The 16138-nt window shown below is 38.4% G+C and overlaps 1 long non-coding RNA gene across 1 annotated transcript in view; it reads right to left on the bottom strand.

Moving 5' to 3' along the window:
• LOC121393253 overlaps positions 1 to 10669 on the bottom strand; it is a 60110-nt gene extending 49441 nt beyond the window's left edge. The window contains exons 1-2 of the long non-coding RNA XR_005960901.1: positions 10562 to 10669; positions 1848 to 1928 (exon numbers count right to left, since the gene is read on the bottom strand). This is a non-coding gene — a long non-coding RNA (uncharacterized LOC121393253). The remainder of the gene's footprint in view (positions 1 to 1847; positions 1929 to 10561) is intronic.
• Between the last annotated feature and the right edge of the window lie 5469 nt (positions 10670 to 16138).

The raw sequence follows: 16138 nt of genomic DNA, 5'->3' as shown, positions 1-16138 counted from the left end.
ATTTTAGAACTTGGCAGTGAGTGTTCTAACTGAGGACAGGGTTCTCATATAAAATGCTTTATCACAAGTAACAGAACTCCAAGGTAACTTTTACATCATTTTTTTTATAATATACGCAGGGGATGTTATTATGAAGGAAGCATATATTATTATTATTTATTTCTAAAGCATCAACATATTCCTCAGTGCTGTACAATAAATGACTGGGTATGATGACCACACAGATTCCATAAAAAACAGCCAGTAAACTACACAAGAGAGCCCTGCCCAAAAGGGACAGGAAGTAAGGGCTCTTTTTAGGCAATTGCTGCTGATCTTACAGCCCTTAACTGAATGGTGATTGCAAACAACTAAAGCTGCTCAAACAAAATAATTTGTCCTCTTTTGGTGAAGTCACCATATGAACGCTATATTGTGTGCTGAGCCATGCCGGTCCCCCAGGCCAACTATCATATCGTAATATGCAATATGTAGGCACCTCTGAAGAGGACCACATCAACGCACCCATAGGGTTCCCCGCCTGATGACGTTTTTAAACCTGCCTAATAGATATCAGAGAGGCCGTTAGGGAGAGTTTCATATACAGACTGCAGACTCAGTCTAAAGAGGCCAAATCAGTCCATGTATGGCCATCTCGGGTCCCAGAACATATCACTCCCTCTGCCTCTTGTTACTGTATGCCCAACTAAACCCCATTTGTCATGTCCTGACTATTTGACCTTTCTACCCATGGCACTAGCTAGTTCTGTTTCTTTAATTTGCTCACATGTGCATGTTCCATAATAACAGATTATAATGGCATTTGTACATATATAAGATACAGCAGCATTTTGGATGGCATTTGGACACAGGGTCAAAAAAACAGAACCTGTCTCCCTTTGCAAAGAGTAAAGTGAGGAATGCCAGGGCAGACAATTTAATGTGATTTCCAAATACAGTGTCAGACCATAATCAAATGAAAACGGCCACGCCAAAGTTTTTACATGATTTCAATTGACTTAAGCGGGAGGCTGTGACATATGAGGTATGTTATGAGGTATGCTAAGATGACCCCTCTGTGTGTTATTAACCCGAAAAGGCCCATTGTCGTTGCTGCAAGATATTACAGTGAAGAGTGTTATAAGTGACATATACATTAATCTGTTGGCATTCTGCCTCCCCAGTGTGTGTGTATCACTGCGTAAAAATTGTGACACATAAAACGATGAATTTAGCCAGGTTCATCTTGACAAGGCAATAAATAATATTAAAAGAGGAGAAACATCTGAAATCAATTAAAAGGGTAATCGGTACATGTGACCTGTTGGCAGAACAGCTGCTTTGAGCTATTTCCCAATCCCTGGTGTCCGCATACAAGTCTGCAAGTTGCCTCAAGAAGAATTTCGCATTAAACCAAAATGGCTTCAGATGCACTGAAAAACTATATTGTTTTTGCAAAAAGTGTTTCAAAATACTACCTCCGGATTGGCCACTATGACTTACTGCACTTAGGCACGCGTGGGGCTTTTTTAAAATTTAAAGTTAAAAAGCCCATTCAGGTAAAATTATGAAGATTGGCAAGCTTTTTTTTCAGCATGAAACCTGCTTGATCAGTAGACACACAGGTTTCATTAAAGTTTACTCATGTCAAAAGGCACAAGCAATCATATATAAGCCCCTTAGGGCATTTTATTATATAACCTTATAGTTCTGAGAAGATTGAACAGACTGACTGAGGCTAAGAAAAAAAATAAAACCTAATTTACTCGTTGAGCCCACAACTGGCAAGCCTCTAGCTTGTGCATCATGCAGTAGGCACAGAAGAGGAGCATCAAAGTAGGAAAGGCTGTAGGGGATCCAGTACTTACCTCCTACTTACAGTTACTTTTAATATCAGGATCTTTTACTCCCATCATTGCTGTGCTCTGTATTCTACACTGGATGCAGCACTGGAAGGACAAGAAGCAAGAATTTTGTGCCTGAAGTTATCATGACAATGATTTTGTTAAATGTTCTTTGAGAATCCTATGCTATGTTAAATAAACAACTCGGGGAGGCCCATTTACTAAGAGTCGAATATCGAGGGTAAATTAACCCTCGATATTCGACCATCGAAGTAAAATCCTTCGACTTCGAATATCGAAGTCGAAGGATTTACCGCAAATACTTCGATCGAATGATCGAAGAAAAAATCGATCAAAAAATCGATCAAATCCTATGAATCGAACGATTCGAAAGATTTTAATCCATCGATCGAACAATTTTCCTTTGATCAAAAAAAGCTTAGAAAGCTTATGGGGAAGGACTAACATTGGTGCTCGGTAGGTTTAAAGTGCCGAAGTAGGTAGTCAAAGTTTTTTTTTTAAAGAGACAGTACTTCGACTATCGAATGGTCAAATAGTCGAACGATTTTTAGTTCGAATGGTTCGATTCGAAGTCGTAGTTGAAGGTCGAAGTAGCCTATTCAAAGTTTTTTCAGTTCAAATCCTTCACTCGAGCTTAATAAATGTGCCCCTGTGTGTTAGCTATTGGTTTCTTTAAGGGTGATAGCAGATGGGGGCTTTGTCACCTGTGGGAAATCTCCTATCATCCGGGTGATACAGTGTCTAACAATACCTGAATTGTAACCACATTACATGAACTGTGCCTGTGTAATTGTGAAAACGGGCATGAAGGCACTGGTCCCTGAATGAAAAGGGTTTTTCATCCACCAACTTTAATTCATTCAGAGGCAAACATAGTTTTGGGCACATTATGACCCACAGAAGAGGAGTTTTCACAAGGAAGACACAGTTCTAAACATGATCGCTGTTGCTTTTTTCACTAATTTGTTTTATTTATCCTCTTTACATTAACTTTTATTCATTTATAATATGCAAGAGCCATGAATATCCGGTAATTTATATCGTTATAAACGGTGCCGAGTGATGTCATCAGTTAAAATGGGTGCTTAGTGTATTGTAATAAATAATGTACCCCATGTTGCAAAAGAAAAGGATATTAGAAATCAACTGGAAAATCCCATGTTCTTTATAAAAGTCAAAGAACTGTTCTGTGAAATACTATGGCACATGTGATGTTTCCATACAACACGGGATGTTCTATATGTATATGTTAGTGGTCATCTGTTTATATATAGTGGTCAAAAGATGTTTGAGAAATATATGAGTCCAATGCCACTTCTAACATTGGCAATGTCTATCTTTTGCAAGATAAAAAAAAATCTATTTTTTCTATCAACAGTTTTGACTTTAGGATTTCTTTTTTGATGAACTTACTATGGGCTATATGGCTGGGTAATGGGACATTTACGCTCTTTTTTCAAACTTGAAACCACATTTAAGTAGCCCTTCTGAAATAAACAGCTGCCATGCAAATAGCAGAGTCTTTGGGGGAGAATGTATGGATACAGGATTATCAAGATTTGGATTAGCAAGCAATTTCCTGAGATTTTTAACTCCATAAATGAGGTCAAAGGGGTCCATTTTGAATGGAGCCCATTAATCTCCCTGCTGTTAGCGAGGAAATGTTGAAAAGTGCAGGTGTTAACAGTCTCTATGTTATTTTTGGGAGAATGTGAATTGAAACACTCACAGGAAGCGCAGTATTCCCTTGCCAGTATCACAAGTATTATTTTAGGCATCTGTACTAAGAAATGTATGCAGGGTTATGCTTTCATCACACCTTTTGGGATAAATTGCCCTGTGTACAAGAATTTGCCTTGAGCTTCTAAAGTATTAACCAATTACTTGCTGGACTTTCTCATCTGTCTAAACTAATTTTAAAAGATGTAATGTTTTCTAAAATCACTCTGAAATGTCTTTGGGGAGAACAAAACTTGTCAATGTGTTGTCTATCTTAATATATTTCACAAAAAGGAGATTATAATAAAATGTATCAAAAGAGACATAACACTTTATTTTGTGCTTTCAAACTACCAATATTCTAACAAAATAGGGTAATGGCAGACACAATAGTTGCTCCAGGTCTTGCAACCTACAGCAAACCAGTCAGCTTTATTTTCTACATGATGATTGGTTGCTATGGGTTACTACATTTGGACAGGAAACAGGCAAAGCGACGCACACTCTTAACCCTCCCTCTGCCGGATCACCTGGTGCACACGTAAGAGGGTACGGCAACCCCCAAAGTTTCAATGGAAATAGGAAACACTGGCCCTGCATTCTTTTGACTTGAGTGCTAGTATTTCCTATTTCCATTACGACATTTGGAGCAAACTTTGCACTTGTGATTATAATCCTTAACTACTGCATTTGCCATAATATCTTTGCTTAGGAGTCAGCCATAGCATGAAAGCAATGGTAGTCCTAGTTCTTAATGGGGGGTCAGGCAAAATAATGAAGTTAGACAACATACTGTAGTAAGCATTTTTTGTTAAAAGGGTTAAGGGGAACATAATGACTGTTTATTATTTATCTGCTTTAGCTGATGTGTCCAACAACGGCTATGTACTGTTGACTGATTTCACAAGTGAATAAGAAATAAAATATTTCACGGTTCTGATCTATTTGTAACCACCAAAGCTTTTTTTAAAAAAAGCTTTTTTAGAAATAAAATATATCACTATTCTGGTCTATTTGTAACCACCAAAGCGTTTTTTAGGAAAAGCTTTTTAAGAAATAAAATATTTCACTATTCTGGTCTATTTGTAACCACCAAAGCTTCTTTAGGTAAAATATAGGATTACAATATATCACCTGCTATCTTGCTACAAATATACCTATAGGACCATTAAAGCCCAAAAATTATAATTATTAGCTGATTCATCAACTCAGACGGAAATATGTGTGTCCTTAAGTTAGGGTCCATTTTTTGAAGCCCGTACCCGACCCATACCCACAACCCGAACATTTAACCCACATGTTCCCGCTACCCACCCACAATAGGCCAATTAACCTTCCGACCCGGGGGAAATGAGAAACCAGAAGCAACGTTATATTTGCCGGAAGTGACGCTGAATTTTCCCAAAAAAATTTAAAAACTGGAAGAATCACAAGGGTGGGAAGAATCAAGCCAGCACCTTTATTGGGTACCCAGCCGGGTAACCGGCGGACTGCCTGCACGGCCAAGGAATCGGGGACTTTTTGCCAGAAACCCGACCACTTTGCCTGTATTACGTGGGTACCCGCGGGTAGCCAACCAGATGCAGGACTCTACCTTAGGTGGAATGGCTCAAAGGGAGGCTTTAGTCTACACCAGTGATTCACAACCAGTGGTTTGCAAGTGACATGTTGCTCACCAACCCTTTTGATGTAGCTTGCAGTGGCCTCAAAGCTGGTGCTTATTTTTCAATTCCTGGCTTGTTGGCAAGTGTTGCATAAAAAACAGCTTTATGGCCAAGCAGAGCCCCCTGTCAGCTGCCAGTCAACATAGGGCTACCAGAATCCTTTGTTTGGCACCATCCAGGCTCATGGGTAAAAAAAAGGTTACGTAGCCCTGGTCACACATTAAAATGTGTGTGTGTGTCTGCATGCATGGCTGTCTGTGCATGCTATTACAATTTTCTTATGATCAGTACTGAAAACCTCCAGTTTAATTACTGTACTATTATTGTTTCAACCGGTCCATTGATCCTGGGCCAAAGAGCAATGAGTCTCAGCAAATCAAACGTTTTCTGATTTAGAAACCAGTCATTGCGGAGAAAAAGATATGGTTACAATTTTCTCATTTCAAATTTGCCAAATTCTGTTTCATTTCATACATATTTTGCTGATTGAGGTTTTAAAGTGACTTGTGACATTATAAATTCTTCAGGGTGTAGATGATGTGCATCCCAGCTCTACACCTGAGTCTTTACATTTTGACATCATTTTACATACCTACATTTTACATATAGGAATACCTATACTGAGAACACAGAGAGCAAAACAAAATTTGTTAATCTCACATAAAGTCTTCTCATAAAAAATAGACTTTGTTAATAGTATGTTCCATTGCATAGTCTTATATTGAAACACTGACATTGTAAGTATTAAGTCCATCCCTCTGACTCATATGAGCCACTGTGCTCACACACAAACCACTGGAACACATACCTGCTAGCTGATATCAGCCAATGAATGGACAGAGCTGTATCTTTATCCCTACACTGCTTTCTGCTATGGTAGCCTCAGTGGCAGATTAATGGCATGTAAGGCCCCTAGACTTCACTTTCTACTTCTAGGCCACAGGGGTGAATTAATAACGAATGACTCCCTCTCTGTCTTTATTTTTATTTCTGCCAGGTCAGGGTCACAGCCTCACGGGTGCACCCGGAGACATAAGGGGCTCATCTAGCTTTTTTTCAAATATTTGTATTTCCTTTTCTTTCTGTCTTTCTTTTTATCTGATCACAAGAAAGGAGAATGGAGTTTCCGCACACCAGAAGCAGTTGGAATCCCAAAAACTTTTAGTCCATAGTCATAGGCACACACAGCATCACACTTGTGGAAATACAAAGCCTATATATATATACATAAGAAAAAGACCGGAGAAGTTGAGGTTATATTTAAGTATAAAAACATGAAATTTATTTAAGTAAAATAAAGCGATCACAGTCAGTTCTAATTTTAAATCAAACATCACAGGTAAAACGTTTAAAAATCACACATATAATAATTGTTGCAGTAAAAACTTCGTTTATTTATTTGAATGCAAGTCCTGATATAAACAATATGTGGGTCGCACAGTTCGTCCTCTTAAGGACAGAATAAGAGAACATCTAAATGCCATAGAGAAAAGCGATCTTAGATCCCCTATTGGTAAACATTTTAGCCTGTGTAGTAAACGTGGTGTTTTGGACTTAGGGGTCAAAGTGATTGAGAAGGTATATACCCCTTTAAGAGAGGGTGACACATTATGTTTGTTCAACACACGTGAGGCCTTCTGGATTTTTACCTTAAATACACGTCATCCATCTGGCCTCAACACTAGATTTGATATCTCTTATTTTACTTAAATAAATTTCATGTTTTTACACTTAAATATAATCTCAACTTCTCCAATCTTTTTCTTATGTATATATATATAGTCTTTGTATTTCCATGTTTTAACATGCCATAGTATCACTAGAATATCCCCAATAGGGGTCACTGTGGCAGATACCTATATATACAGATCCTATGCCTGTTCCTTTCATGCTTATGATTAAGGGGCTCGCGCCTGAAATGCGTCAAGTGTGATGCTGTGTGCCTATGACTATGGACTAATAACGTTTTTTGGATTTTAACTGCTTTCAGTGTGCCGAAACTCCCTTCTCCTTTCTTGTGATCCAATACGATGTGGGTGCCAAGGGACTCCAGCACCTAATACTACATCCACGTGCAGCCTGTAATGCGAAGAAGACCTGCGGTGAGTCGGAGCGGTATTCTGTAACCAATTTTCTTTTAATCTGCGCTGCTGGGCCTGGGTCTATTCTGGGGTGCATGGTACCTGCTGGAAGGCAGTGAAGGCATATGTCTTCTTATCATCTCAGTCTCGATGGATTGCTTTGCCTTGCATGGCTGCCTAATCTTCTCCCCACAGGTACAGTGCACCAGACTGGACACAGGCTCAGCAGCACAGATAATAATAAATACAGGTATTTCTCCTATAGACTCCATTATAATCAGATAAGCAACATTTTTTAAAGTGATTTCCTTTTTCTCTGTAATAATAAAACAGTACCTTGTACTTAATCCAAATTACGATATAATTAATCCTTATTGGAAGCAAAACTAGCCTATTGGGTTTATTTAATGTTTACATGATTCCCTAGTAGACTTAAGACATGAAGAACTAAATTACGGAAAGATCCATTATCCGGAAAACCCCTGGTCCTAAGCATTCTGTATAACAGATTCCCTACCTTTATGAAAGAAAAGAAAATACGAATAATTGCAAAAAACTAGAAGGGCTCCTGATCTGATAGCTATATATTCTACTTCATCAAAGCTCCTTCTCATCCCCTCTATCCAGGCATATAGCCCAAACTTATCCGGGGTTCTAGTTGACAATGGCAGTTGTAAGGAATGTTTAGCAATAAAAATTAACAAGCGATGGTGACAACGCAGTGTTAAGTCCTTATAACATTGGACAGGTCATTCAATTTGTTCAGTTAAAGATTATTTCCGTGGATGTGACAGGAGAAAAAGCACTAGAATTTGCTATGGGGTTGTAATAATTTACACTTGTTTTGCTACCAAGGCTTGCAAGTCATCACATACTTTACCTCTAACACGGGGAGGCACATTTATCAAGGGTCGAATTTCCAATTCATGTAAGTTTTTTTACTCTCTTAAATTCGATTGAATTTGATTAGGGGAAATGTATTAAACAAATCGAATTGTTAAACCTCGGATTAATTTTTCAGATCCGAAAACTCGAATCTCCGAAAAAAACTTGAATGTCAGGAAAGCTACAAATATCACCAAGTTAGACCTCTCTCATTGACTGATACAGTAATTCGGCAACTTTTAGGTGGCGAATAGACTAATTCGAATTCTTAAAAGGACAGAGTATGTTAAATCTCAAAAATCAAATTTGAATTTTTTAAAACACTCTAATCGAGTTTGGATAATTTCCCATTAAAAAACTTGACCATTAAAAGTTTTTGAAAATTCTAATTTTAATTCTAATTTTCATTTCGACCCTTTATAAATCTGCCCCATACTGGAGACCAGGGATACCCAACCTTTTGAACCTTTGAGCAACATTCAGAAGTAAAAGGAGTTGGGGAGCAAGACTAGCATAAAGAATGTTCTTGGGGTGCCAGATAAGGGCTGTGATTGGCCATTTGGTAGCCCCTATGTGGATTGTCAACCTACATTGAGGCTCTGTTTGGCAGTGCACCTGGTTTTTATGCAACTAAAACTTGCCTCCAAGCCTGGAATTCTAAAATAAGCTCCTGCTTTAAGGCCACTGGGAGCAACATCCAAGGGGTTGGAGAGCAACATGTTGCTCATGAGCTACTGGTTGGGGATCACTGCTGTAGACAATATCTCACAGCTGCAACAGAATGTAGCACAAACAAGATGAATACAGTGATATAATTTATGAAGTGGTGCCTTTTAAAGATTGCTCCAGCTTTAACTTGAACAGAGCCACCTGCCACAGTTTACTGCTGATATACGAGTTCCAGTGCAAGGTATGGCGTTTGTATAGTATTGGGAAGACAAGGAATAGAAACCGAAGAGATACTGTATAACTTTTGCCAAGTCAGAGTAGTATAAGTCCCATTTCTCAGGCACGCTTCAATCAAAAAGTTACTGGCAGTAAAGCCAAGCAAACATTCTGTTTATTGTAAAACTGGCCCAGAGGATTCATTCTTTGGAATGGAAGACTATATCTCATCATCTTGGCTCTGTGAGCAGTATGGAAGCTCCCACACATATTTGTAGATACAAATATGCAGATAAATATGTCAATTTTTTTTTTCAGAATAGTATGCACGCATTTGTCTTACTGCCCTTTATATATATATATATAGAAAGTGAAACAACAAAACCAACATGTAAATAATATGTAGTACTTTAATAAAATTGCAATAGGTGCCTATATGGAAAAACTGTATGAGGTTCAGAGAAATATTAAATTGCAGAATTTGCGATAAGGGCATAACATGGTAAATCAGAGGTGAGTATAATGATTAATCCATTCAGTCAGCCAGTGATTTGGCAAAGATAAAATAGGCACATAGTCTGTGTGAGATTTTACAGAACAGTTTGTGTGGGCCAGGTGGTTCTTCCTATTTTCTTTCTTTAAACACAAGAATTCAATGCATAATTATACCCAGGATTTTACATTAATAATGCAAAACACTACAGAGACATCAGAGACTTGACTACAGATGTTGATTTTTTTTTTTTTAAATTCTGCCTTATAGCTTTTAGCTGTAACAATAAATTCATTACTTGTGTGACATTCTCGGCAACGCACACTTTTCTATTGTTATGTTTTCATGCTATTCCAAGAACAATTTCAAGCAATCTTCTCAATGTGTGATTCCAAAGATTTCTTTTGATCACAATCAGTTCACCTAAATTAAATGATTCTGCCTGATGTTTTTAATTAGCTGGCTGGGAACTTCCCAAAGTCAAGTTACCGCACAGTTGGCAATGTTTCAACCCAGCTTACAAATTACTTAGTTAAAAACTAAAAGCTTCAGAAATCCCTGGGATTAAGGAGAGAGGCACAGGGAGGCCTTGTAAGGATGGGATGGGAGAAAAAAAAGCTGTTTTTATTTACACTGGTTTAAGAGCTGATGCTGATCGCAGATGGCAGCAGGACAGTCTGGAAGCACAGAACATTGTGTCTTTCTTCCCAAGAATAGCATCAGGCACTATCTGGGCTCCATCTACAAAGGACAATTCAGACTATTGTTCTACCCCCCCCCCTCATATCTGCTCAGCAGATTCTCAAATATCTTACTATGAGAATAGTTGATCAGCCGTACCATTATGTGTAATTGCCAACATTTGAAAATAATTTTCAGGGATGCTTTACTGCTGGGCTGGTGTGATACAGAGAGTCTTTAGAATGGTTCATAATGACCCACTTGTATCATAAATTATATTTCAGAGCATCATATGTGCATATCAGTTACCTTTTTCCCATGGGGATTCTGTATTACTTCAGGCAGCCTGCAATACTTGACATTCAAGGGTGTGCTTAGTGCTTGTGCTTAGTGCCAAAAGGGCAGATATTGTGCCATAATGCTGAAAGACATGGAGAGCAGATTTTTATGTTTTATGAGTTTTATGCTAACTGACATAAATAAAGTTAACTGTAAGTGCTGAGAAAGAGTGGACAAAATCATATCTGGTCACAAAAATATGTATACCCTTTTGTACAGCTGGAAAATTTGAGGAATAGTTGGCATTTCTAGATACAAACATTTCCTAGCAGAAAAATAAGGACTATGCCTGGAAAATGAAGGGCAGGCATCAGTTGGCAGTCTGAGAAACCAATGGCTGTCTGTTCCACCTTGCACAAACACATTTTCTCTGTCTAGCAAAAGTGCAGCAATGTGCCATGCCAAGGAAACCTGGTGAGTTAGTAAATGCTAGCCAAAATGTCTGGCTCATTTACTCTTTTTATGAGTAGTGCAGTGATGAAGTGTAACATGGAAAGAGGCAGGCCTGGGGGAGTACAGTTAGTAATAAGAAATCAAAATCAAAAAAGCATTGTTTTTATAATGTTAATTTTAAAATAGCCTCCAATGACATATGCATAGACATACATGTACGTGCTAATCATCATCATTTATTTCATCATCATTTATTTATATAGCGCTGTCAAGATACGCAGTGCTTATGCTAATGCAATTTACTGAACATTTCGTAAAAATAATTTTTTTGGGCTGCTTTATAACCACATTCATCCTGTAGTCGTATGAGTAAGTTTCACTAGAGACACTCAACTAGGGTTGACACCTTTTCTGAAAAAAAATACCGGCCTTCCTATATATTTTTCTTTTTTCTTATTTTTCTTTTTTCCCTATTAATAACATTGGGATCAACCATCTTTTTTACCAGCCAGGACGTTAAAATACCGGCCAGGTGGCAACCCTACACTCAACAGAAACGATGACTGTAATCAGTGATATTTAAGATCATGCTACAAATGTAAGTTCTTAAAACCAAAAAATTATATAAATCCACAATTTGCAGCGGGGGTGGTAAAAATCAACTGGGTTGGGTTCCATCACCTCCAACCAATTGGCTTATGGAGTACAAGTAACAAAAATGTCACCTAGAGCAGGGATCCCCAACCTTTTGAACCCATGAGCAACATTCAGAAGAAAAATGAGTTGGAGAGCAACACAAGCATGAAAACTGTTCTTGGGGTGCCAAATAAGGGCTGTGATTGGCCATTTGGTAGCCTCTATGTAGATTGTCAACCTACATCGAGGCTCTGTTTGGCAGTACACCTGGTTTTTATACAACCAAAACTTGCCTCCAAGCCTGGAATTGAAAAATAAGCAACTGCTTTGAGGCCACTGGGAGCAACATCCAAGGGGTTGAAGAACAACATGCTGCTCACGAGCTACTGGTTGGGGATCATTGACCTAGAGTCATAGCTTAAAAATACTCTGCAGTGAACTATTACGAATGCTTACATTGATTGCACAAGGGCATCCATTCCATATAGAAAAATGTTTAATCTTCAGCCTAAAGATGGCAAGGCTACTGGCATTAATAGCTGTATAAATACTAATATGCTATGACTTGACCTGAGTTGCTGGTTTGGACCCCACCAGATGTTTTCATCTTGCTTTGAATGAAATATTATTATGATGTGTTATGCTGTTCTTTATAGAAACTGCTCAATATTCATTCCACTTCGGTAGTCCCCCAGTACAACGTAAGGCAAAGGGCACATTCTCAGCCTGTGGATAAAGCAGGTAGAGAATCAGCCCCTACTTTCAAATCAGTGCTCTTCTGTGCCTGCACCCATGTGTTGGTTGTGGGTTCAAGCACTGAAGAGTGCTGATTCAAGCGTAGGGGATGATTCTCTACCTGCCTTATCCACAGGCTGAGAATTAGCCCAGTGTGGCCTTGACCTTAGGTCCCTATCAGAATAAGACACAACAGGGTCAATTTAATCGGTGACAATTTCTGTTCATAGACAAAGTAGAATTGTGGCAAACAGTGGTTATATTAGAAACAGCAAAGTAGTGGCGCTAACCAATGAGCCGCTACAGTGCCACATACAAATGGTTCTTCGTCATGGACTATGTGTCACTGGTCTATTGTGGCTATTTCAAGAAATACTAAAAAAACAAACTTAAACAAAGTGTTATGCCTAATTCCAATGTAGTGTATTTACACCATTGGTTGTCAATTTCAGCACAAAATACAACCATACATGCCAAAGAAAAAAAATAATTACAGAATAATGATAGGGAGACAATAGCCTTTAGCTTAATTTTTTACACAATTTAAAATATTCACCAGGGAAACTGTGACATGGTAGGCTCCAAACAAAACGTCATAAAATGCAGACTGACAAAGCATAACCAGACCATATAGTGTTTCGTCCTTGGTCTTAGCAAATAACCTATTAAACCTGCACTGCAAACTCAGAACTGGTTGTTACTATGCTACTGTGTGTTAAAAAATAAAAAAGTTTTTTTAACTGTAAAACAAATATCAGTGGTGCATTGAGTAGTGGCTCAGAGCTCCTCAGTGGACACTATTACTTTTCTTTCATCTTGCTGGGCAAAGTATTTACATTATTGGTAAGATTTTAGTTCAGTCAGGTCAGATTTTGTGGCCAAACTGCACCGATTCAAAGAAAGGACAAGCAAACTCATTAGAGGGGTTCACTCAGCATTCAGGGCTCACCCAATACTGGGCCGATGCAAACCCAATACATACAGTATGCTCAGCACAGTTAACACCTTTTTCTTTTTTGGGGAGTCAAATATTGCTCAACCAGAGTGTGATTAGTATAATCCCTTGCTGGGGGGGGCACAAATCTACCAAAGCATATACAGGGGAATGTAATAAAAGCTGCAAAGAGCAAAACAATTCGCACCAATAAAACTAAAAATCCACATCTCGCAATGTAATATTGTTCCTTAAACTGTTATTGCATTGCGAATTTTAATTGCGCACTCATAAGAAGTGCTTGAAGGTGTCGTAATCTTTTGGAGCAAACATAACGACTTTTTCAGTAAGAAGTTTTATTACATTGACTGCGCATTGGCGCAAACTATAAAATTCGCAAACGGTCTTTCACTGTTAGAAGTGGTCGCTAAACAGTTTCCAGGCTCGCAAAAGCTATATTAAATTCGCACAAAGCAAAATTTGTTCGCGCAAGGGCATAACTTTTCGCATTGCGAATAGTTTTTCCGTTGGTGATTTTTATTACATTCCCCCAATAGAGTTTAGTTACATACTAAGTGAACTGCAGGAAATCTTGAATTTAAGGCAACACACACTCACAATTGATTTTTACCGTTGATAATACTACTATTTTTACTGTTGATAATACTGTTTCATGGTTGAAATGCATATAATTTTGGGCTAAGGCTTAAACCTCAGATTTTTTTTTTCATGCCAGTAATTGGTCGACCACAAATGTGTTTGAAAACAAATATTAGAGAAACACCATATCCTGAATTGGTTTAATGCGAATTATTTGTTCCCTTTGGTGATGCTGCCAGTCTGCGTGCCAGTGGGTACTTTCATTACTTTTCCGGTTTCACAGGTTTTGGTGTTTAGTTTGGTCTATGGCCATATTTTTTTAGGAAAGGATTTGAGAATGGCACAGCTTTTAATAACTAAATTCAATGTATCTTTTATAAATATATGACAATGGGTAATGCAGTCAGACTCTGGTCTGCATTAAATAACATTGCCTTAACATTTGGTAAAAATATATTATACAGTGTATATACATTATGCCTTGCACACTATATTTCTAAATATAAATATATATCTTTCTATAGATAGCTATTCTTTTTTATTTTTAAAATTAGGTAACTCCCCACTCAATTTATTAATATGGAACGGGAATGTTTAGAGAAATATTTAGGGCCAAATTTACTTATGGTAGAATATCGAGGGTTAATTAACCCTCGATATTCGACTGCCGAATGGAAATCCTTTGACTTCGAATATCGGAGTCGAAGGATTTACTGCAATTTTACTGGATTTTAATCCATCGATCGAACGATTTTTCTTCGACCCAAAAAAGCTTAGAAAGCCTATGGGGACCTTCCCCATAGGCTAACATTGACTTCGGTAGGTTTTAGGTGGCGAACTAGGAGGTTGAAGTTTTTTTTTTTAAAGAGACAGTACTTCGACTATCGAATGGTTGTATAGTCGAACGATTTTTAGTTCGAATCGTTCGATTCGAAGTCGTAGTCGAAGGTCGAAGTAGCCCATTCGATGGTAGAAGTAGCCAAAAAAACATTCAAAATTCAAAGTTTTTTTTATTCTATTCCTTCACTCGAACTAAGTAAATGGGCCCCTTGATGTTGCATTTTTGCATTTTTTGCGACAGATCCATTTAAGAGCAAACAGGAGCTGAACAGGGCTACTGAAGGGACATTGTTTAGAAGGAGTCCTAATGGAGTTTGACTTTGGCTCTTCTAGAAGAGGTGTTGAATTTCATGTTTTGCCTGCATATATACAATACAGGAGATCTCAATGCAAAACAAATCCCTCAATTGTATTATTAGCGTTGTGCGAAGACAGAGCTTTGGCAAACAGCCATTCCATACGTGCAGCTGTGATAAATACGCCACAATGTACAGTCAGTGGCAGTCATAGGTGTTTCATATGTATAACATCAAAAAGTCCTAGAACATTTCAAGACAAGACGCATATTTAGAAAACGTAATGCTATGCAAGAATCATTCTCAGGCAGCTGAAGAATAGGCGTATCAAAGCTACAATGTCAATGAAGGCGAGCAGTCCTCACTACTAAACAAACATTAGGTAGGATTGCAATGAGGCTTTGACCACAAAATCATACAGACAAAGACAAAAGATCCTCTGCACGCATGCAGTATTAATATATTTAGGATGTTGAGACATTTTGTGCATAAACCTATTAAAAAATGCCCTTCCCTTGTAACAAAACATTGATTGTCCATTCTGTATATTGCAATATATTCAAGCTGACCATCTACATCAAAGTCATCCCTGTCATCATCTGGCCAGTCCTGCACTCAACTTTTAAGCTGATTCATTTAGATTTGATCTTTTAGATCATTTAGATTTCATTAGAATTACTTTTTTTAACTAAATAGATGATAGATAGAGTTTTGCCTCATGTGGCCCCCCTTCAAGTCACTGACTAACTCAGAGTTAAGGTGGCCATACACGGGAAGATAAAAGCTGCCGACAGACCGAGTCGGCAGCTTATTGGCCCGTGTATGGGGCCCTCCGACGGGCTTCCCCAATCGATATCTGGCCGAAAGTCGGCATGCTGTCGATCGGACGGGACTAAAAATCCGGTCGGATCACGGACGCATCTTTTCGTTGATGCGGTCCCACGATCTGCCCGCCCGTTATCCATCGTTAGGAACCCAATTGTTGGGCCCAGGATCGGATCAGCCCGATATTGCCCACCTCAAGGTGGGCATAACGGGGAGAGATCTGCTCATTTGGCGACATTGCCAAACGAGCGGATCTCTCCTCTCTTTACCTTTAGAGAGCTGAAAAGC

Source organism: Xenopus laevis, chromosome 4S (assembly GCF_017654675.1).
Source record: "Xenopus laevis strain J_2021 chromosome 4S, Xenopus_laevis_v10.1, whole genome shotgun sequence".
Classification (NCBI taxonomy): Eukaryota; Metazoa; Chordata; class Amphibia; order Anura; family Pipidae; genus Xenopus; species Xenopus laevis.
This window is presented reverse-complemented; position numbering and strand designations above follow the sequence as displayed.